The sequence below is a fragment of the Emys orbicularis genome, chromosome 10 (genome assembly GCF_028017835.1).
Source record: "Emys orbicularis isolate rEmyOrb1 chromosome 10, rEmyOrb1.hap1, whole genome shotgun sequence".
Classification (NCBI taxonomy): domain Eukaryota; kingdom Metazoa; phylum Chordata; order Testudines; family Emydidae; genus Emys; species Emys orbicularis.
In genome coordinates this window covers 46,882,751-46,907,550 of record NC_088692.1, presented here as the reverse complement: position 1 = coordinate 46,907,550, position 24,800 = coordinate 46,882,751, and the positions used below count along the sequence as shown (strand labels likewise).

At 45.7% G+C, this 24,800-nt stretch overlaps 1 pseudogene; it reads right to left on the bottom strand.

The window, feature by feature from the left end:
- Positions 1-24,800, bottom strand: part of LOC135885054 (paired amphipathic helix protein Sin3a-like) — a 39,758-nt pseudogene that overhangs the window by 12,180 nt on the left and 2,778 nt on the right.

The window sequence follows — 24,800 nt, the reverse complement described above, 5'->3', positions numbered from 1 at the left end:
TAAGGCTAGAGGGGGTTCCTCTGGGCTCTTTAAGTTTGATTACCCTGTAAAGTTATTTTCCATCCTGATTTTACAGAGATGATTTAGACCTTTGTCTTTAATTAAAAGCCTTTTTTAATAACCTGATTGATTTTTCCTTGTTTTTAGATCCAAGGGGATTGGATCTGGATCCACCAGGAGTTGGTGGGAGAAAGGAGGGGGGATGGTTAATTTCTCCTTGTTTTAAGATCCAAGGGGTTGGATCTGTGTTCACCAGGGAGTTGGTGGAAGAGTCTCTCAAGGCTACCCAGGGAAGGGAGTTAGCCCATTGGGAGTGGTGGCAGCGGACCAGATCTAAGCTGGTAGTTAAGCTTAGAAGTTTTCATGCAGACCCCCACATCTGTACCCTAAAGTTCAGAGTGGGGAAGGAGCCTTGACAGGTTCACAGGTTGTTAAAGTTTGGGAACCACTGATCTAGAATGAGAATACAGTATCTGCACCATCCAGGTCCAAAATAGGGTAAATGCACACAAGGCAGACTTTTTATAATGCTTGGACAATACAAAGCCAACTCCCTCCTCCATGCAAGTTCTGCTGGTTGGATGTGAAGATACGAGGGTGGGGTTGCAGTCGTGGAGGTGATGTTTTATAAACATGCTCCTGGAAGACCAATAGACTGCTTCTACTACACAGCCACTTCCTAGGGGAATCCAAAGAGACTAGGTTTCCTTTGGGACACCTTCCAGAAAGCAGCTTAGGAGAGAGGTGCTACAGCTGCCTTGGGAACATGTACTTCCAACAGATTCTCTACCACCCAACTGGGAAAAGTCTCCATGTGTGTCAAAGACGGGACCGCTTACGGGCCGAAACATCAAATTCCTGGAAGCTGAGAGTGAGAAGTTTTAAAGCACCCCTTGGTGAAACTCCTCTGATTACCAGACAATGCCAGGATTAATTGCCTCAAGTACCATGTCACTAATCCAGCATGCCAGGGACATCACAGAGTGCAAAGGCAAACGCGGTGGTTTACGAGCAGCTGTTTTGCTTGACCTAGATACAGAAATCTGGTTTTGCCTGGGAGGGGAAGGAACAACAGATTCTTTAGAACCTTTGACAGCGCTGCAGCTTTAAGCACCAGAGAGGCAAATGCTTCCTCAGATTTTCAGCCTTCAGTAAGATGTGGCAGCCCTTACAGAGACAAGCAAGAAACTGCCTGGAGACACAGAATGGCTACCCTGAAGTCACAAACCTTTGCTGACCTGTCACCAACCGCTGGCGAAGGAAGCTGCACACGCTGCAGTGCTCCTGGTCTGGCCACACAAACACGCTTGGCAGCATCACTGAGTCAAGACAGCACTCACCAGATCTTCTGGCTCCCTTGAAAGTACTCCAACGGCCCAGCTTTACAGACATGCATGTGGGGCAGTGGGCTGCACTTCCACACGCATCTTTTGGGGATTTTTTTTTTTTTTTAAAGCTGCAGTTCCAAAGGAATGTTTTGGGGGAAGTTCTGGGTTATACAGGCAGTCAGACAAGATTCTAAGGCCAGAAGGGATCATTGTGCTCTATGACCCTTGCTGGCATCCCTAAATTCAGAGTCCAAACGGGATGACTTCAAAGGGAGGCTCAAAGCACTGTTGAAAACCAGACAGGCTATCCAGTAACTTAGAGCACCTTCAGACATTGCCATTATTTGCATCTCTCGGGTTCCCCTATTCGTTATTAATAGACTTACAGTCTGTATTCAGTGCTCCTTAGCTTATGTCTTTGGATACCCAATGACAGCTGGTTGAGCTTTTCTGGTAGTTTTACCTGTGTACAGTATTTATACAACACAATTACCCCATGGGGCTTCCTCACCCAACGGGAAGAGACAGAAAGCAGGGAGGAAAAACTATTAAACTCTTCCACAAAATACTGACTGTGTATGTGATAGACCTCAATCTCGAAGCACTGGATGTAGGCAAAGGGAGTGCTGAAGACAGCTCTAAATCAAAAAAGAATCAGGCTAAAGAGAACTGTTAATTTGTTAAGGAACCAAAAAGGATTGATTTATTATTTAACAGCCCTGCTGCTAACAAGACGGAGGGATAGATTTTTTTTTGACATTTCTACTGGCTGGTAAATTGTATTACCCCATTTCCCAGAATGACTCAAGGGATTTGGGGGGAGGGGGGCAACCCCTTCCCCCAGCAGCTTTAGCGGAACTGAAATTTACAGGGCTGATAACTTCCTTATTTGTTCTGATCTATAGCAGCTGGGATGACCTCCCAACTCCAGCGGAAGAGGTGGCTAATTATTAGCTCTCGACCACCACAAAATGTTGCAACTGCTACAAAATAAAAAGAGTTTATAACCTCTGAACAGGAACTGGGAATTGCTTACAAATTAGTATCTGGAATCCAGAGGCTATACCCTTACATTTATCTGCTAGGGTAAGTCAAACATTGGTCATTTGTGAGTGTCCTAAACAGAGATCAAACTTTCAGGTCTACTACTATCTTCTCCCACCACCTCTACTTCTGTTTTTATTAAAGGAGTGATTCCATCAGATGCATCTTCCTCCCTTCCCTCAGGAGAGTGTGTGTCAAAATCTCATTGTGTATGATCAAGAAGGAAGAAAAATCTGTACACAATGATTAGCCCTGATATTTTAATGGAAATACTGCACTACAGTCAAGTTTACAACATTTGTATAGAAATCATCACATGGATAGGTGGCCAAGGATCATATTACAGAATACAAAAAGCAATTTAAAGTAAAAAGAAATCTTGCTATTGTATAGGCTGGGATCAGAGCTTGGAGCTCAGAAGTCAGACATCGGGAGGGATGAAAGCTGTAGGTGAAAACCCTGCTGCAGGAGGAGATCTCCTTGTGTTTTATTGGGGTTTTTTCCTGGGTACCTTGAACAGCAGGAATCCTGCCATGTTAACCCCATTCCGCTCAAATAACATGCAGGCACAGACTCTTGGACAAAACACCCACAAAGCAGCAGCAGCTGTTACTTCCAAGCTGGTAAAGTCTAAATCATCCTGACTTCCACTTCCAGATCAGCTTTAACATACATTAAAAAGAAACACCTGAGGGTGGGGTGAGGCACAGGGGAGCGTGTGTAAAACCTTTGAAATGGAAGAGGACACAATAAAACCCCCTTCCTGTCTGAACACAGCAAAAGGAGGAGAAACGAGACAGGTAACTTATTGCTGGCAAACTCTGAAAACTCCCCTGTGGGCTCTTTACTCTCTTTTCCTCTCTCCATAGGAGGCTCCCATTCATCACAATGGCTGGAATTACTCTCTGTACATTGGCTGCCAATGACTAGTGACCCTTATAGGCCATGCATTTTCACCACTCTGCTCTCCCAGGCTGCACAAAGTCTGGAGCGATTGCCCTCCCCCGACCCTCTCTCCCCAATTTCTCCATCTCTCTGCCGGGGAAGGTAAGAGAGCTCAGTTCTGAGGGGACAACCAGTTGTCTTGAAATCTCTGGAACAGATTTCAGAAGTGGACTTTGAAAAGCAGCAAAGCTGCATTCACAGCTCTCCAGCTGGGACAACGGAAGCTGTTCGGGCACAACTGGCAGCATTGTTTTGTGCAAGGAAAGGATGCCTCCTTTGAGGAGGAGAGACAATGCAGTTGGGTCTGTCGTGGCTTACGAAGTCCATGCCAACTTGTCTGAAAACCAAAATCTTCCAATGCTTAAATATCTGCCAGCACTAAACTTCTATGCTTAAAAAATATATATATCCCATTTGTGGATTTCACTAGTGAAATGCATCACACAGCCTACCCGCCTTGCCGTTCTCTCTCTCACACAGACACAGACCTAGACATAGATACATACACAAAGCAGCTCTAATGAAATACTGGTTTGGTACTTAGGATGTTTTCTCCAATACTGAGAGGGAAAATACATAAGCACAATCAACCCCAGCTAGGTAGCTCAGCAACACTTCAGATTATGAAGCCAATAATAAAATGGTCAAATGTCCCCTCTCCGCACTGCAAACTGCATGCTGCATGGTGCCTTTCAGAACAGGAGCAGGGCCGTGGGTGAGCGAGTGTCTTCCTCAATAAGAACCAAGATGTATTTTTATTTACAAAAGAAAGGAGAGAACAGTTTCCACACAAAAGCACTACAATGATAACTCCCCTTTGGTAAAAAGTGTAATAAATGTCTCCATAGGTCTGTTTGTTGGTACTAACTCTCAAGCCACCTGGTACTATGGTACACAAAAAGCTGGTACAGTTATGCTAGCACATCAAGCATACTTCCTTTAATAAAAAAAGGAAAAAAATTGACAATATGTACATTTATTTACAAAAAAGGAAGGGGAACATGTTAAAATTGTGTTGTTTCTGCTGTGTGTGCGTATGTGTGTGAAAAGCTGGTGCATGGCACTAGGAGAGACTAGTAAAGAAGCAGGTACAAAACAATCCCGCTGGCACTAGAAAGGACAGACCAATCTGAGCTGGTTGAATCAGGAGTCCAGCAGGGTGAAGGAGGGAGGAGTCGAGGGTCAGATCCAGGAGATGCTGTTCTCGACAGCCGGACTGCAGAGCTGGGTGACCCCGGGTGAGATCCTGGCAAACCTGCAGCAGTCTAACAGAGGAGAATCCAGTTGTGATAGGCACCTCTGGGTTTCACGACATAGCTGAGCATATAACTTTAAATGCACCACTCCGGTCAGGATGTATGCAACATCCAGTTCTCTTCCCTTGAAGTTCAGGCCATTGAGGAGTTAGTCTCAAAAGTGCTGGTGCATATGAGCTAGCTGCATTTCTCTAGGATCACTCAGTTCTGAAAAGGGTCCTTCCCTCCACAGTGCATGCTGAAGTCAGAGGCCTGTTGGCAACAGTTCCAGCTTAGGTTTGTAGAGATCCGTTTTCCTAAACCGAATCCCGCTGGTGACAGGCTGTATCAGCTGTGCACTAGTCAACTGGCCATGTTACGGAGATACACAGTGAGGGGAGAAAGGCATCTTCCTCGTTTCCTTGATACGCACACACATACACACACCACGTGATCTTCCCTCACTCAGGGACTTTACGGTGTCTTGTATATTGTGCCGTATTTGACACGGCACTTGTTAATGCTCACAAAGTGCAGGGTCTCTGTATCACAGGTAGTGGTACAGGGCACCAAACCCTCCAACCCTTCTCCCATTAGCCACTTGTTTGTCTCAGCTGCCATTTCACGGGTCACATGCTCCTTGGTCCATTTGTCCACCCAGGCTTGGAATCGCTGGTGCAGCCGCTTGCTCACTCTTTCATGGGACTACAGAAATGGGAGAGACAAAAGATCACGAAACACTTAAAAAGCAAAAACAAATCCACTTCCCTAGGCCAACAGATTTGAGATGTTTAGCTCTGCTGGGGAACTGGCAATACAAACACTGACCCTTGCCGACTGATCAAGGGAAAGAGTCAGTAAATTGGAGGCAGTGTATGAACAAGCAGGCACAGCCATCCTTATTCCCCAACTGGAAATCCCCCAAAGCCTAGTGTTAATGAAAATTAAGTCCGTGAAATCAAGTGCTCAGAAGTCATCAAATTCAAAATTCATCAAATGTTTGTTGAACTCTGAACTAGAATGTTAACTCTGCCACAGTGTATATCCTGTATATTGTATGAAATGGATTCAACACTCTGCTAATGATCAAAACAGGGACACACAAAACATACATGTGCACCAGAGCAGAATTAAACACTCAACAGAAGTAATTTCCAGAAGTTCCTGACTTGACTGCTTGATTAGAACCCTAATGCTGCAATAATGCTAAGCTTCTCATATCTTTTCCCTGATTAATGGCAGTGTCAGGTGATGCAAGACTGTGTTCAGCCTTCAATGCAGGGGTTTATAAAAAACAATACAGAAACAGTCTCACGTGCGTGCAAGAATTCCAGCTGGAATAGAAGAGGGGAGTGCTGAGACGGATATATTTGTTCCCAACCTCTCACAGCACATGCGCGCATTCACACGGCACCCCCACTAAAATAAAGTTATTTTTGGACCGAAACAGAGCCTAAGAAATTTCAAACCAAAAAGGAATCTGAGTAAAGTTATGAGTAATTTAATAAAGGGTTAGTTAAGTTTAACACTGACTTAATTACAGTAGTCAGTCCCAGTAACTACTACACATATTCCCATAGCTGTGCTATTCTGTTAGAACCTGAACTTCTGAGTCCTGGGAAAATATGCATTGTGACATTTCCAGGGTGGACTGATTTAAATCAGCATTTGTATTTCAGCTGTTTTCTAAAGAAAGATGCACTCATTAGTTGATATACCAATTAAAACACCTTGACTTACAACTAAATAGACACTTTACAGTAGATTTGGTACATCTGTTTACTACCTAGAAGTGTACACCATAACTATATTTTCAGATTCTTATTAACCAAGCACTTTTAGTATGTTAGAAAATGGTGAACGATATATTGCTTATTTACTAGATAATTAACTTTTTGCTCATGTTTTGTGTCAACCTGCATTAGAATGGTAACTGGAATTTAAACAACCAAAACAGTATATAAAATGTATTTGTATTAGACAAGACAACCTTAAATGTTTTAGACACAAACTTCTCTTATCAAAAGATGCTTCACATTGACAATTAAATAATTTATTAAATAGAGGGATTAACTGTAGTCAGTGAATTAAACTGATTATTTCAGGTTGGTCTGGGAAAATTTTCAAATATGCCTAAGTGAAAGTAACTGGGGCTTAAATTTCTAGTCTCGCTTATGTCTCTTGAAAAGAAGACAATCTCCTAAATTACCTACGCTAACCAACTGTACCATATTTTTGAAACTTGACCTCAAAAGTTAGATGCTTTCCCTGACTCTTTCTTTATATAGAAATGAAGCCTTTAATTCAAAGGGTTTTTTTGTTGTTGTTGTTTTTTAAGAGAGGGTCATGGATTCAGCATATTTATTTGTTATTTAAATGTCTTATTATAATCTTCTAAGTTTAGGCCTCAACATATTTTGTATTAAATTCTGATTTCATTTTAAACTGGCTCATTTTTAAAAAAGAAAAACTTATAAGTAACAAAAAATTTTAAAAAGGAATTTTATTTAATTTTTAAAAAAGGTCTTCCAATTTTTATCCACCTTGGACCTTTCTGTAATTATGACATCACTGCGGCTATCCTAGTCCCAGACCCAGCACTTTCAAGCAGCTGGTATATTCGTTTGCAGTGCTCCGCTGCCCGGGAGCAACCCTAGACTCCCACTCTCAGTGACTGCAGGGACGAGGCACAGCTCCTTGATGAGATGAGCTTGGAGGGCTATGTCAGAACACGGGTCAGTTTTTCAGCATTTCAGTTCTTTGCTATCCCCCTTTTTAGGCCCACCCTAACAAGGGGGATTAGCAACCAATGTGAGGTGCCCCTAGGCAAAAAACCTACGAGTAAAAGGATGCTAACAGCTGCCTACTCTAACAGGAGAGTTTGGAAAATGGAGGGGGAGGAAAGGAAGGGTTACATCTCAGGAACATTCAGAGAAAGTTTACAGCGTCCAGTGGACTAAACTATGTCGTGTCCAGTCCTCAAAGCAATATGAAGACTACTAAATGTTACAGGAGAACAACCCCTCCCCCGCCACCCCGGACACTTTATCTGACTCTCCCCAGATGCCCTTTGGGAGCAAGAGGTTCAGGGAAACACCAGCTGCTCATCCCATTCCTTTCACTCAACTCCTACCTGCTGAGCACACAGCAGAGCAGTCCTCCTGTACATGTAATCCTCTGATTTGATCATGTACACCAGAGGTCGGCAATCTCTGGCACGCGGCTCGCCAGGGTAAGCACCCTGGCGGCCGGGCCAGTTTGTTTACCTGCTGCGTCGGCCGGTTCGGCCGATCGCGGCTCCCACTGGCCGTGGTTCGCCGTCCCAGGCCAATGGGGGCTGTGGGAAGCAGCATGGGCCGAGGCATGTGCTGGCCGTGGCTTCCCGCCACCCCCATTGGCCTGGAGTGGCGAACCGTGGCCAGTGGGAGCCGCGATCGGCCAAACCTGCCGACGCAGCAGGTAAACAAACTGGTCCGGCTGCCAGGGTGCTTACCCTGGCGAGCCGCGTGCCAGAGGTTGCCGACCCCTGACGTGCACCATCTTATAGGAGTTCAGTTTGAATTTACACTCCAGCTTGTCCAAGCTCTCCTCATTCTCCATGGACTTCTTACTGTTTCCCTCCTTCCCTTCCTTCTCCTGCTGCTCCCGACCACGCTGACACTTACGGATCCGCCTCAGGTTCCTGTAAACCAGAGAATCCCTGCTGGGATTAGTGCTCATTCTCTGTCCACTAGGCTGGGCATATCTGGTGGCTCCAGACCAGCCCTTCGGAACCCAAAGTATTGCTCAGAGTGGAACGGTCACAAATTAAAGTCGGTTAGGCTCATGTGCCTACCATAAGCCAACCCACTGATCTCAGCTGTTTACAGAGAGTGAGGGCCTTTCAAAGCTATTTTGCAACCAACTTCCTGCTAGCGAAAAGCACTGACTCAGCACCTTCCGCACTCAGCTAGAGGGCTATTGTAATCAAAGGCAGGATTGCCAAAAAAAAAACAGGGCTGGTGACTCCCCAAACCCTGACCTCTCTGCTGCCTGTGGACTATGCCCTCTCTTAGGGTATGTCTACACTACGAGAGTAGTTCGATTTTACTTAAATGGAATATGTGGAATCGATATTACAAAGTCGAACGTGTGTATCCACACTAAGGGCAGTAATTCAACTTTGTGAGTCCACACTAACGGGGCAAGCATCGACATTGGAAGCGGTGCACTGTGGGCAGCTATCCCACAGTTCCCGCAGTCCCCGCTGCCAATTGGAATTCTGGGTCGAGCCCCCAATGCCTGCTGGGGAAAAAAATGTGTCGAGGGTGGCTTTGGGTAACTGTCGTCATCCAACCGTCACTCCTGCCCTCCCTCCCTGAAAGCGCCGGCAGGCAATCATTTCATTTCGCGCGCTTTTCTGGTGAGTGACAGCGCGGACGCCACAGCACTGCGAGCATGGAGCCCGCTCCGACCATCGCTGCAGTTATGGCCGTTGTCAACACCTCGCACCTTATCGTCCACCTTTTCCAGAGGCAGATGCTGAGAAATCGGGCGAGGAGGTTACAGCATCGCGGTGAGGACATGAAGTCTGAGAGTGGCACAGACCTCTCGCAAAGCACAGGACCCCGCGCCGTGAACATCATGGTGGCAATGGGTCATGTTGATGCTGTGGAACGGCGATTCTGGGCCCGGGAAACAAGCACGGACTGGTGGGACCGCATAGTGCTGCAGGTCTGGGATGAATCACAGTGGCTGCGAAACTTTCGGATGCGGAAGGGAACTTTCCTGGAACTTTGTGAGCTGCTGTCCCCTGCCCTGAAGCGCAAGGACACCCGGATGCGAGCAGCCCTGACTGTCCAGAAGCGAGTGGCCATAGCCCTCTGGAAGCTTGCAACGCCAGACAGCTACCGGTCAGTCGCGAACCACTTTGGCGTGGGCAAATCTACCATGGGGGTTGCTGTGATGCAAGTAGCCAACGCAATCGTTGAGCTACTGCTGTCAAAGGTAGTGACCCTTGGAAACGTGCAGGTCATCATAGATGGCTTCGCCGCGATGGGATTCCCAAACTGCGGTTGGGGCTATAGATGGAACTCACATCCCTATCCTGGGACCGGACCACCAGGCCAGCCAGTACATTAACCAAAAGGGCTACTTTTCAATGGTGCTGCAAGCACTGGTGGACCATAGGGGACGTTTTACAAACATCAACGTCGGATAGCCGGGCAAGGTTCATGACGCTCGTGTTTTCAGGAACTCTGGTCTGTTTAGACGGCTGCAGGAAGGTATTTACTTCCTGGACCACAAAATAACTGTTGGGGATGTGGAGATGCCTATAGTGATCCTCGGGGACCCAGCCTACCCGCTACTGCCCTGGCTCATGAAGCCCTATACAGGCGCCCTGGACACTGAAAAAGAACTCTTCAACTACCGTCTCAGCAAGTGCAGAATGGTGGTGGAGTGTGCTTTTGGACGTCTCAAGGGGAGAAGCTTACTGACTCGCTCTGATCTCAGCGAAACCAATATCCCCATTGTTATTGCAGCTTGCTGTGTGCTCCACAATCTCTGTGAGAGCAAGGGGGAGACCTTTATGGCGGGGTGGGAGGTTGAGGCAAATAGCCTGGCTGCTGATTACGCCCAGCCAGACAGCCGTGCGATTAGAAGAGCCCAGCGGGACGCGCTGTGCATCCGGGAGGCTTTGAAAGCTAGGTTCCTCAGTGAGCAGGGTAACCTGTGACTATTAACTTTGTTTAAAGAGAAGCTGAACCTGCCCCCGTTTCTTTACCCAGTTTATGTTGACTATCCTCTGCAGCTACATAACCCGTTCACCCCCCTTCCAACACACGTTTAAAAATAAAATACATGGAACTTTGTTAATGAACACCGTTGTCTTTATTACGGGTTTCGCGGTAAAGGGTTGAAACTGGGACGCAGACTGTGGTGGGGAGTGGGCGTAGTGATGGAAAGAACGCTTATAAACTCGAGGAATGACAGGCTCCTGCTCCTAGAGCGGTCCGCAGTGCTGGACTGGTTGTTTCAATGGAGCCTGCCACCCCTCCTTTTCGGGACTCTGAGTGTGGGAGCTATGTCACTTTGTGGCGGGGGAGGACGCTGCTGCGTGGCTCTGTGATCCAGGATAAGGACCGCTGCATAAGATGTCTAACCGCCCTCCCCCGCCACAAACTCACATAGCCACCCCCACACACAGAACATAAAAACCACCTCCCAGACTGACCAGGGTGCCTAGTGACTGCAATGTGTGTGTGACCTGCTGCTGAACATGCCCCCCTGTCTGTACCCTGGTAAAGGTGACTGTCCTGTCCAATTACCAATCCCCTTCCCCCCCTTCAAACACACTGTCCTCTAAAAGAACATGATGGAAACAGTAATTAACAGAAACGTATTTTTTATTAGCAACTAAACAGTTAGGGGATGAAACTGGGCCGGGGGCTTGGGTGAGGTGGGAAGGAAAGGACTTATCAAATTTTGGGGAATGAGAGCCTTCTGTTACTTGAGCAGGGGTGGAGTGACAGTGTTCACGGCCCCTGCCGCCCCTCCTTCTTGGGACTTTGGGTGAGGGGGGTATGGGACTTTGTGGCGGGGGAGGGCAGTTAGAGATAGACTGCAGCGGGGCTCTGTCCTCCTGCCTCCGGTCCTGCAGAACATCCACAAGGCGCCGGAGCGTGTCCGTTTGCTCCCTCATTAGTCCAAGCAGCGTTTGAGTCGCCTGATGGTCTTCCTGACGCCACCTCTCCTCCCGTTCAATGTGTGATTGATGGATTTGGGACATGTTCTCCCTCCACTGGGTCTGCTGGGCCGCCTTGGCTCGGGAGCAGCCCATAAGTTCTGAGAACATGTCGTCCCGTGTCCTTTTCTTTCTCCGCCTAATCTGCGCCAGCCTCTGGGAGGGGGATGCCAAGGTAGGTCGGGAGACAGTCGCAGCTGTGGGATGTGAAAAAGGGAGTGAATTCCTCACAAAGATAATTTTTTGTGAACAATGAACATAGTCTTTCTCTGTGAAGAAGACCATGCACAGCACCTATCACATGCGCACTCAGGACAAGGTCGAATTTTCGGCCTTCGCATTCAGTGCCTGGGGTCTTGCACTGGAGATCAGAGAAGCGGGGCAGGACAGCGGAATTCGGGTAGCAGGCTGACATGGTAAGCCGTAGATTTTTGGCAGCTTAAAACTTAAATTATAGCAGTGCCCTCCTTTCACGTTCAAAGCAATGCTCCTAGCGTTGGCCAGTTCCTGCTGCCGGCAATCCGGCAAGCATGAACACTGCCCCTGTCCCACCCCCTCGCGGCTGTCCCCGGGAAAGATCCCTGTACGCTGCCCCTCTCCCGCCTCCACCGCGTGGCTGTAAACCGCCGGTTACAGTTCTGTAAAGGAACAGGCAAGCAGTCCCAACAGTAACATTCCCCTAATTCAAAGCAGGTCACCATGAGCGACATCACTCTGCTGAGGATTTCTGGGACAGAGAAAGACCGCATGCTGCGTGAAAGCCAGCAAAAACCAGGGCCGTATGCCGCCATGCTCTGCAAGGCAATGATCCCGGAGTACTTGATGATAGCCTGGCGTGGAAAAGTTTCCTACCACGGAGGACCCAATAAGGCCGCTCTCCCCAGGAACCTCATGCAAAGGCTTTCCAATTACCTCCAGGAGAGCTTCGTGGAGATGTCCCATGAGGATTTTAGATCTATCCCCGGACATATAGACCTTCTTTTCCAGTACCTGCACTGGCAAGGACTAAGGAGTAGAGCGCCTAGGGCAAACTAATCATCATAAACCGGACATTGTTTGATTCTTTTGCAGTAGTTGCACTGCCAATGACTAAAACGTTAAGCGCCTAGGGCAAACTAATCATGAAAAACCCATTGTTAATATTCCTGTTCTGTTCAAAATAAATGTTTACATGTTTTAAACACTTACCGACTGATCCTTCCCCTGATTCTGGCTCCGGGTTAATGCCTGGGGACGGTTGGTAGGGGATCTCTGTGAGGGTGATGAACAGATCCTGGCTGTCTGGGAAATCAGCGTTGTAAGCGCTGTCGACTGCCTCGTCCTCCTCATCTCCTTCCTCATCTTCCCCGTCCGCTAACATCTCCGAGGAAGCGGCCCTCGACAATATCCCATCCTCAAAGTCCACGGTCAGTGGTGGGATAGTGGTGGCGGCTGCACCTAAAATGGAATGCAGTGCCTCGTAGAAACGGCATGTCTGGGGCTGGGATCCGGAGCGTCCGTTTGCCTCTTTGGTCTTCTGGTAGCCTTGTCTCAGCTCCTTGATTTTCACGCGGCACTGCATTGCATCCCGGCTGTATCCTCTCTCTGTCATGGCTTTTGAGATCTTCTCGTAGATCTTTGCGTTCCGTCTTTTCGAGCGCAGCTCAGAAAGCACGGACTCATCGCCCCACACAGCGATCAGATCCAAGACTTCCCGATCAGTCCATGCTGGGGCCCTCTTTCTATTCTGGGATTGCATGGTCACCTCTGCTGGAGAGCTCTGCATCGTTGCCAGTGCTGCTGAGCTCGCCACGATGTCCAAACAGGAAATGAGATTCAAACTGCCCAGACAGGAAAAGGAATTCAAATTTTCCCGGCGCTTTTCCTGTGTGGCTGGTCAGAGCATCCGAGCTCGGACTGCTGTCCAGAGCGTCAACAGAGTGGTGCACTGTGGGATAGCTCCCGGAGCTATTAGCGTCGATTTCCATCCACACCTACCCTAATTCGACATGGCCATGTCGAATTTCGCGCTACTCCCCTCATTGGGGAGGAGTACAGAAATCGAATTTAAGAGACCTCTATGTCGAACTAAATAGCTTTGTTGTGTGGATGGGTGCAGGGTTAATTCGATTTAACGCTGCTAAATTCGACATAACCTCCTAGTGTAGACCAGGCCTTAGTCACTGGAGAGCAGGAGCCCAGGGTGGGCTCTTGGAATAAACAGCAGCACTGTGTCTCTATATGCTACTCCCAGGTTAATGTCTTCTAAAGTGGCAGAGTACTAAAAACAAACAAGAGACTGCAATAGCCAACACTGTGACAGAGTAAGATTTTCTCCCTCTGCTGACATGGGTACTTGTGGTCTGTGGGTCACTTTTCACAGCCACAGCTTGTTCACTCACCTTGGCAGGAAAACCGGCTTCTGGGACAGGTGTTCCCGAAGTTCGGGAGAGGTAGAATCAGAGCTGACGTACCGTTCTACGTAGTCTGACCAACGCTGAAATTGGGCACAGAACACAAGGGGTTAACCAACATCTGCCAAATCAAACAATTCAAACCCAACTCTGAAGGGGTTTGGTTGGAAGTGGATGAAAGAAAAGCAATCTTTGGAGACTCCATATATTTCACACAGGTCCCACTCACTCTCCCCCCATGGATGGATATACCTATACCATAGAACTGGAAGGGACCCTGAAAGGTCATCGAGCTATTTAGTTCGACATAGAGTCCAGCCCCCTGCCTTCACTAGCAGGACCAAGTACTGATTGTTGCCCCAGATCCTTAAGTGGCCCCCTCAAGGATTGAACTCACAACCCTGGGTTTAGCAGGCCAATGCTCAAACCACTGAGCTATCCCTCCCCCTATATGCACCTGCACTGTCTGGTTTTTGAAATTGTTAAGAAGAGATGCCAACAAGGCTTGTTCAACCCAATTCACTGAGTGCACTGTGTCACATAATCAATGTGTCCTGTAGGACTAGAAGCAGGTCATAAACTATAGCATCTGAAACACTGACAGCGCTGCCATCTTCATCCAGTTATACCCCCATTTAAACTTTACATGCTTAATAGCTGCAGCTGAACTCCAAGGACAATCGGCTCTTACCTCTGCCTCTACGGAGTCATCCGAGTTCTCCTCTTCGGTGTCCAGCAGCTCGATAGTTAATTGGACCTGGCCTCTGCTCTGAATGAACATCAGCTACAAAGCAGAATGCGGAAGGGGACTTAGTAACCAATTATTCAGAAAAATAAATCCAATAAACTTTATGCAACTCTCCAGCATAATACTGTGCCTTCCACTTTGCTGGGAACAACGGGGGGGATACTAGCCCCAGTTACACAATCTGAACACAGAAGGAGTTTTGACAATGAGTGGAAAGTTCTAGATCACTAAGGAGCTAATCTAACAGAGGGTAAAAGGATAAAGAAATTATTCTACATATATGGGCAGAAGAGAATTCCTGGATAGAGAACCATGACATACTTAAAGAGAGGGGGAAGAAAAAAGCATGAATTGCTGCAGTGAACGGTTGGTATTTTATTAACGATCAGAAAAAAATCTCTCTGTTACCCACAGAGTTTGCTCGAAATTGGGATATTTATAAAGGCAAAGCAAGGAGCTGGACCCCTTTTAGCAGCATGCTGTTTTCTGATCAATTTGTGCAGTTTCAATTCTTTGCTTCCCTGCTTATTTTGAGACTCTCAGCGGGAACACAGAGACGCCCTATAAATATCAAAGCCATTATCAATGAATTTCACTAGCTCAAGATGGGCCCGGCCACTTCTGATTTCACAGTGACAAGAAGTATGAATTTGATTTGAACTGAGAGTCAGGTTTATTTAACGCATAGGTGACAAATATTAGTAAGAGACCGTTACAGTCTACAATGGATGAGATGGAGAAAAAGGTGGAAAGCGTCAGTGACCCACCCCACGGGAGGGAGGGAGAGACAGAGATTAAAAGCCTAGTGACAGCAATCACTCAATACAGTATTACTCTGGCTTTGGGACACTGGGAAATACAGGGACAAATCCCAGCTTTACTTCAGGATACGTATTTTTCCATCTTCCTTGCAAATGTCCCATTTCCGAGGAACTCTTTATAGACATATTTATCTGTTTTTTCTGTTCGTTCTACAGTTCCTGTCTGGATTGAGGCAAGCCCCGCCAAGGGCTATATTAAGACCGACAGTAACGGAGCAGGTACTCGGCAGCTCCACCAGGCTAGAATGCACAATCAGGTCGCCCTGTCAAGCTCTAGGACAGCTGCGGAGCACACAGGTGTCCAGAGGTCCTTGGGATATTTGGATAGTTACGTAAAATGAAAAGCTGAGCCCATTCTCCTTTCTCAGCGAACCTTCGTACTTCCCCTCCTCTCTCAGCAAGCTCCTCCAGGAGTCCTCCTCCAAGCGTCACTGCAGGCAGATATGGTTTTTACCTTGAAACAGTTCTCGTCTGACATGGGCTGCTCGGCTTTGCGCTGGTACGTGGCCTCCACAAGGGCCCGAGATGACTGTGACGACAGCAGGCCTCCGGTAGCTCCGTTGCTATTCTCCGACAGGTAAAGCTCTGTCACCTGCATGCAGATCTCATCGCTCACTGTGTGCTGAAGCTGGGAGCAGAAAGGACACAGAGAAGAGGCGTTAGTGAAGTGGTTTTAAATGCCTCTGGACTTGGTGCACTGTATACTGCAGTAGCCCCCTTTCCCCAACTCAAGTCAGTCAGAGGGCTTTGCACTAGTGTGCACTATGGACAACCTGCCTTCTGCAGTCAGGCCGTAGACAAAATAGAACACTAAGAAAATCTCCAAAATAAACGTCCCCATGTGGCAACAAGCAGAGTTTGACATTAATCAAAACAAGCCAGGCTGAGCCTTCATCATTTGCCTGCACTTCTAGACTTACATGTTTGCATGCAAACACTTATGTCAAACGCTATAATTGATGAGAGAGAAACTATTTTATCTCCCCTGCATACATATACGCTGTGGCAGAATTGGTCAGATTTCCAGTTCTTCTCCACTATGCACCATGCAAGTCTCAGAACCAGCTAAAGAATATGTCCATCAATGCAGATTAGAAACGAACATACCCTTAAAAATTCCTTCTTCAAACCTCTGTCTCGTCAAACCACAACAAAAAAAAATTCTAGCCATCTAAGTATTAAAACTAAAAAACAAGTATTTAGGTTATGAACATAGTAGCCTCTTCTATTGTGAATTACTACTACACCCATTGGAAAACATTGTGTCCTTTAAAATAAATAATGATGCTGGCAAAGTACAGTTACACATACAAAGTAACTACGGATTAATAACCTTTAAGTGAGCATTAGGAAGGAAATGTCTGACAGCTGGCAAAGATTTAGACCATCGAGGTACGCGGGAAGGGCTTGTTAGGCAGTTCTCTTGCCATGGAATCGCTACACCAAATCCAAAGGTTGATTAGTTGGAGGGGAAATTAAAAATAATTAAATCAAATTCTAATTATTAATTATATTCTCAAATTGAAATAAAGAGCCGATTGACTGCCGATTTCCTGTCAAAACTGAAATTAAGAACTTGTTTTTAGCCCTGTCTTTATACTCTAATTTGTGCTTAACAATTCTCCATAGAAATTGGATCATCGAGGTAGCCAGCATGTGAGAGTTGACACTTGGGCTTACAGAGTTCAAGTGACAACAAGCAGCTGAAAGCCACAAATATACCAGCTTCAAGAGCCAGCCAGCGTGCGTGAAATCCAGAAGGAAGTTGTTATTCAAAAGAAATACAGAACCTTTTCCAAGAGTCCTTACAGTTTTGGTTCTTGTGTTTACAAATGCTTCAGGTTTTCTAAGAGCAAGAGAACACTTCAAACGTGGTCCCATCTGATACTAGGCATCTCTTGGATAGTGGAGGACAGTCTGCACTTGGTAAGGCAACTCCCATCTTTTCATGTGCTGTATATTTATACCTGCTTACTGTATTTTCCACTCCGTGCATCTGATGAAGTGGGTTATAGCCCACAAAAGCTTATGCCCAAATACATTTGTTAGTCTCTAAGGTGCCACAAGGACTCCTCGTTGTTTTTACTGATACAGACTAACACGGCTACCCCTCTGAAAGCTGGGTAGTAATCCTCCACATCAATATCCACTAGAGGAAGAGAAGGTGCAACATGAACTACATTGTAACACCCCTCAAAGGCAGTTCCTACAGGCCCACTATGAGTTCTGGGAGCAAAAGGGCTACATGTTGAAGGTCTCAGACAAATTGATGGTATTACCAGAATGGTCAATAAAATGAGGAACAACACTAAGACTTTAAATGAGAGCTTTTCAAATTAATGCCAGGTCTGTAACCCGTCAGAGGCCTCACGGAGGAGGGCAGAGGTGGTAAAATTCTCAGAACTAAAGAGAACTAAAGAGGTTCTTGCTACCAAAACAACATTATGCACACCATTAAAGCAGAGACCTCACCAAAAAGATATGAACGCAGATATGTCCTAAGGCTCTTATGAAATATACCCATTGCACATTATTATTAACTTGTATTTCACTAGCACCCAGAGGTCCCAAACTATATCTGCGACCCCTCTGTGCTTGCCACCATTCAGACACACAACCAACTAGTCCCCGCCTTGAAGAATGTAAAACAGAGACCAAGGGGGTTGGGGGAAGCAACTTGCCCGAGGTCACATAGTAACTAAGTAGCAGAGCTCGGACTAGAACCCAGGTCTCCTGTTTCTCCAGCACCTTATCCAGAGCAAGCTACACGGACAGTTACCGTCTTTCCAAGCTGAATGTGCCAATGTAGCTTCTAAAAGGTTTTGTGGGCTGTAGCAGAAACACAGTAAAAAGGGGAAGAAAATGAAAAAAGCCATTCAGGATACACCCAGTTTTGAACTAACACTCATCACTGCGGTATAGGCATCAAGGGAAGATGAAAATAAAGTTGTTAAAAATACTGGTTAAGGAACAATGCCATTTTAAAGGGAATTTGAAAAGTTCTCTGTGTTTTCTGTTTGTTTTTAATTGTTATAGGTTCAAACACCTCTGCATCCCTCAAGGCCAACAAAGACTGTCCACACTTCCTCCTTTGCTTTAATCCAAATTAGCTACTTTACTCTGGTTTTAGCTGGCAGGAAACAGGCAGCCGTAGGCAGTTTAGTACTGTAGCATTATCACCACTAAGGAAACCAGCCCTTGGAGAATTCTAAATACATATATTTCCTGAGACCACTCAGATTACACGAATATTGTAACAGAAAATGGAAGATCAAGGAGGCTCTTTACTGGTCTACATAGGACTGCCTGGACTTACTTGGGTTTGGCCTGCCCTGCTTTCTTTAGTCGGTAAATCATTTGAACACCAGTTTAAAAGGAGACACACTTTTTAATACCAGAGCCAAAACTGACTGCTTTGTCAATTGCCAGGGGCTGACTCCTCCATTGAGATAGTTTAGAACAAGTTTGGGGCAAGAGAAGATTTTTATCCAACTTGTAAATTCATGAGGTAGAAAAATAGCGCAATCCAAAATTAAGAAATTCAGCTGGCAAGGAGTGTTAAAGCAATACAAAATACCACGCCTCTCGCCCACAGCCCCATGAAGTAGGATGTTCCAAGTCCCAGGGTCAGGTCTAGAGATCTCCTCCTTGATAACATGCTGTGCTACATTCAGTGCCCACCAACATCCTTATATTTCACATTTTGGAAACTACCAAAATGCAGGTACCGGATTTTACAGAGACAAGACCTAAAGGCAGGTGAGAGGGAGGAACACAGATTCCTCAAGACACCAGGAAACAGATCAAGTACCAGATCCACACACTGGGCTGTCATTCTTGTCTCATTTTATGTCTAGCACTTCCCGCTCCCATTCCCTTTCCCGGTTCTCCTCTTCGATTTGCCGCTCAGCCTGGGTGCAAATCCTCAGCAGCAGCAAGCATAGGATTTGGTGAAGCCGCATGAAGATGTACCAGTTGTTGTTGACATAGAAGAGGGTGTACACTTCGTCCCCCCTCCGCCCCTCCCCCCGGTAGCTTCTGGGCCGCTGTGTTGCTGAACAGCAGCTTGGCTTTAGGGAGGCTGCCCCCAACTCCGCTGTGCTTTTTCGCAGCCCCAGTGGCTTCATCCACATCCATTTCCTCCTCCACGTCTGAGAGCTCGCACCGCCCAGCAAACAGCAAGTCCGGAATGAAGTGGTACATGATCTGTCTGATTTTGTACTTGTCCTCTTTCTGAATTCCTGTCTGCTGTTTCACGTGGTGGATGATAAAGAGAAGCAGCATCCTCCAGGATTTGCCTGTCCTCATAGGCTAGTGACAGGTGTGGGCCTATGGGTACTCCAGCATTATCTTCTGATGCCTGCTCTTGCCTCTGAGGGAGGAAGAGCAAATACACAGAGCATGGGTGAGTCTCACATATGCAACTTACCACGTCTTTAAGACCCTTGTACAAAGCACTGGCAGTGAACTGGATTTCCTCTTTCATTACAACCCCAAACCCTATGGGGGAAGGGACAGAGTTCACATTATCCATCACAACAACCCAAGTTCTGGTGTCAAGGGCCTACACATATTGCATACAGGGCCTTGGTGTCATTCTGTTTGAAGCTGATGCCCTGGTGATCCAGGGATTTCAGGTAATGTTTCTCATTCTGCTCCCTCCAGACCTTGTTGAATCCTCTCTGGGCTTCTCGCCACTCTTCCTCTTTCATCTTTAACCTTAGCAGCAACAAAAAACAAAACAGAAGCTAAGAGATGCTAAGATACCACATTGATGGGTGTAGGATAAAAACCTAGACCAGACAAGCTGGAGGCAGTAAGGCTTCTGCTCAGTGCCCATCGCCCACTGAAACAGCAGAAAGTTTCAGAAGGACTTCAAATGAGGTACAACGTGCATAGCAAAATTCTCCAGGAATGGCCATGAATCTTTAGATTGGTTTTGTGGCTATGTTATTTTACAGAAGGTTAAATAGGCCACAAATGCATGGCTATACCCCACTAACCAGGGTGATGATGAGGGCATTCAACAGAACATAAACCAAACTTTTTTTTTTCCTGTATACCTCCTAAAGAGTCCCAGGACTGGGTCTGGGTTCATTGTCAATATCCCAGAATTCTGCTTTGTGAGAAGTTACGAATAACAGAAATCTCAACTGTTGTAACCAGCTGCCCCAAAGAGTCCCTGGTATCTGTGACATCCCATCATTTATTTAATACATGGATTTAACCACTTGCCAGACATTTCAGAGCTCTCAAACGTCTCTGATACTTGTTATGGTCCTGTAACTAGATATTCTTTTCACCCCATGCAACACAGGCATACACAAAACTCTGAACCTCTCAGCCAGCTTATACCTAGCCTAGAAGAAAGAAGTCCATTCTGTCACTTCACAAAGAGTGCACTGTAACCAACTTGATCATGTTTAAAGGAAAAACACCACAAGTTGGCAATCAGACAACCCTTGACCTCTCACATCTTGACATAATGGAAAAACCAGCTCTCTCTCTTCACTGAGGATTAAGGAATCACAATTTACATCTAGGCAGCCTACATACTTTTGATGAGACATAGGAACTTTGCAGAGATATAATTGCTGAACGTTCCAGGAGTCTAGAAGCACACAGATCCCAGAAGTACCTCTTACTTGGCAGTCCCTTCGCAAACCTATATCCCTCCTCTAATCTAGTTTTCATACCATGTCCATACCCTGGTGTCTAAGAGCACCTCCTCACAGTCTTACCCCTCTCCTTTCATCTCTCGTTTCTTTACGTCTAGTTCTCACATTATGCCCTGCCTCAGTAGAGAACCTGCTGGAGACTGCAGACGTCCTCAACATGATGCAACATAAAAGCAAGTCCTTCCGGACATGAGTTCTCTTTCTGCATTTGTATAACGGGGCCCCAATTCTGACGGGGACATTAGGGAGCCACCATAAAAAAGATCTGACAATCCGCAACTACAATGCTAAAGGGAATTACTTTCATTTCTAATTATCCTTTGTTCTACATTGTTAGAGATGTATCGGGAAAGTGGAAAAGTATGATGACACGGTTCCATCAAAATGCTGTTGTAGCCTCTTGCTGTGTAAATCCAGAACCAGCCAGGAGGACAGAGAAGCTATAAAGAACACAAAGGTTAGTTTCCATTCATTTATGGACTATCCCCTTCAGCCAGTTTAGTAGGGGCACATTCCGCACATTCTTTGAATACTGTAGTTCAATTTCCACCTTCTCTTTACAGCTCACTGACCATGCTCAACAAGGAACTGGGTGGAAGACAGCACTTAAACTCAAGAGTGACACGTGGTGACCACTAGGGGGCTTGGCTCTTACTCCACTCTACCATGGCTGCCCTCAAGGGTAAAAAAAGGAAGAGCTAGGGAAGTTCGGAAAGTCTTGTGCTAAGGTTCTAAGACACAAAAGAAAAAGTCCTACACAGATGGTACTAGAGAAGAGTACTTCCTTTCATCAATTTTACATTTCCTGCCTTTCATTTTCACATTTTCATATCCCCTTGTCCGTATATGAAAAGGTAAATAGCAGCAGCAATCAGATTTTGTATACCTCTGTAAAAACGCCTCTGATACCACTATCTCTCAAACCTAAACAGTCTCATTACCATCAATCACTTCTCACAGTCTTCCCATGCCTCATCTTCCCCCCCATGCTCATTTCTGAGTCCTTTATTACTGAGATGTCCTTCTTGAGATAGGGTGACCACAACACAGAATTCCAGCTAGGTGGGGGATTTGTTAGTTTTTTCAATATACAGTAATGGCATATTTGCTTCAATTCATAGCAGAGATTGAGGCTGTATAAGAAGATTCTGTCAACCACCTCTCTTTCTATTCAAGACCACACTGACGACCTGTAGTCTATAGATCAGGAACCTATGCTTTAAAGATTGTAAAATTGTCCAACTTTTGACTTAGCTTCCACTTTCCTACGTCTCATATCACAGTACTAATTTTTGGTATAATCCCTTCCACTAAGGATGCTGGACTGTTATGTATTGTGATCGCTACCACTCAATGGTTTGACCATAGTTATTTCTTGATTCAGCATCTAAGTGTTATTCAGGGCTAAATCAATAACCTCTCCTCTTGTGTAGCTACAGACTAGCTATTACAAGAAGCAATCATTTAAAATATTGAAAAACTCCTTCTCCTCACCTTCTCCAGAGGTTGATATTTTATATGTGGGGAGTTGAAATTGCCCGTTATAACTATTATTCAAGAGAGCGGTCTCTGGCCCCCCCTCAATATTGTGCACTCACTTCCTTTTTCTGATCAGGAGGCTGGCAGTAGAACATCGTAATTTTTGAGTTGGAACCTGAATCCAATACAGACTCTACACGTCAAAGCCTTGTTCACTTTCACAGATGGGATTTATAATGGGATCAAACTCAGTTGTGTCCAAAACTGACAATACAGAACCCCACCCCAGCTTGATTTTTGAACTCAAGACTGCCCTATCTTGGGTAGGAAAAATAAAAAATCCATACCCTGCCAGCAGGGCCAGTGATGTTTTGGCTTTACTAGACACAAGAGTAGCTGGGTACTATGAAACGCAACAACTTATTAGAACATAAAAAGCATCCGCATTTCTCAGACTGTATGCTTTCCTCAACTGGAGCCTCTGTGTGTATTATACGTTTGAATAGTGCCTAGCGTACGATGAGTTTTACCCAAACACAAGTAATAATGCCGAAACCTGGGAAGTACCTTTTCAGCACAATAGGAACTGCAACAGATGGGTTTTTCCTCAGCCCGTCTATGATGTCAGCCGCTTTGTCAGCATATATCCTCTGCAGCGCCTTGCGGTGGATCACCTCCGACGTGCCACCCAGAGTGTTGTCCAGCCGGAATTTGGCTTGCTCCTCAGCAGACAAGCGGGAGAGTTTCTTTGGATTGCCTCTAAGACTCTGATTGTTGCCAGGTTGGTCTCCAAGACAACATCCAGCTGAAAGGGAAGATGTGTTAGCCATAGTACAATATTACTTTCTGGAAATAAAGGTCGGGTCTACACTACAGACCTATATTGGTGTAACTATGTTGCTCAGGGGTGTGAAAAATCCACACTGAGCAACGCAGTTACATCCACCTAATCCCCCGCGTAGACAGCGTCATGTCAACGGGAGAGCTTCTCCCATCGACACAGCTATCACGTCTTGGGGAGGTGGATTAACTAAGCTGATGGGAGAAGCTCTCCCGTTGGCATAGGAGTTTCTTCACTTAAGCACTGCATCAGCACAGCTGCAGCGTTTTAAGTGTCGACTTACCCTAACATTTAAGTGAACCAAAACAAGAACTTAATACTTCTGTAATGCTGTGCACGTAAAACAGGAGGCACTTGAGAAATGGTTTAATATTTCCACATTTGGTTGTTCTAATCTACCTATATTTCATCTGCTTCCTATACAGTATTGCCTCTTTTCACAAGAAGTTACAGGCTACTAAAATGCTTCCTTCAGGAAATAAGATTTTCCATGGGTGGGAGGTACACAATTGACAGCATTACTACAAAAGGAAGCGATAAATCTTAGCATAGGCAAATAATTGCTGTGCTGAGTTCCATTTGGAGTGTCAATCATTTAACACTCTGTGAATGTCATTTTTCAGATTTTTAACACAGAAATATATTTCAGCCTCTATGTACTAATAAAAGGAAGCATCAATTATGCATCTGCCATTGAACAGTTTCATTTGGAATGACCTAAAGAGAAGAGAAAGAAAGCTGTGCCAAAGCTACCGACCACGATAAAGTCAATGGGTTGGAGGGGAAGGAGTTGGTGATCAGAAGCAGTTACTTGGATTTTGATTCTTGTATTCACAGAGGTTGAACAGTCCTTAGGTAGAAGCATAACCATGTCCACCAAAGGCAGGACAAGTAGTAATGGGCTTAATCTGCAGCAAAGGAGATTTAGGTTAGATATTAGGAAAACTTTCTAACTATAAGGGTAGTTAAGCACTGGAATAGGCTTCCAAGGAAGACTGTGAACTCCCCATCATTGGAGGTTTTTAAGAACAGGTTGGACAAACTTTTGTCAGGGATGGTCTAGGTTTACTTGGTCCAACTCAGTGCAGGGGGCTAGACTTGATGACTTCTTGAGGTCATTTCCAGCCCTACATTTTTATGACTCTATGATCCTATAACCAAGAAAAAAAGTCCGGGCATCAGTATTTAAGCAGTATTATACCATATAGCTAACCAGTTCATAGAATCCCAGGCTTTCCAAGAAATGATTTTGGAAGAATTCTACCTCAAAACGCTCGTCCTCACATCTGTAGATGTGTTCTTCGTATTGTGTCTTCTTGGAGCTAACAAAGGTAGAATCCTCAGACCGGGAAGGGAAGGAGACCCAAGTATCATTCAAAACCTTAGGTGAAGGAAAGAAGCAGAAGACTGATGGATCTTTTCTCTGAGCCATCAGAGCAGACACCCAAATTTATATTATCACATGTTTCTCTGACAAGGAATCTCCGATTCCCTACATCCATTGTCTCTTTTCCTTGGTGAACATTCTCTCCTGTACATACCACAGGATCCCTTATAGCCAAAA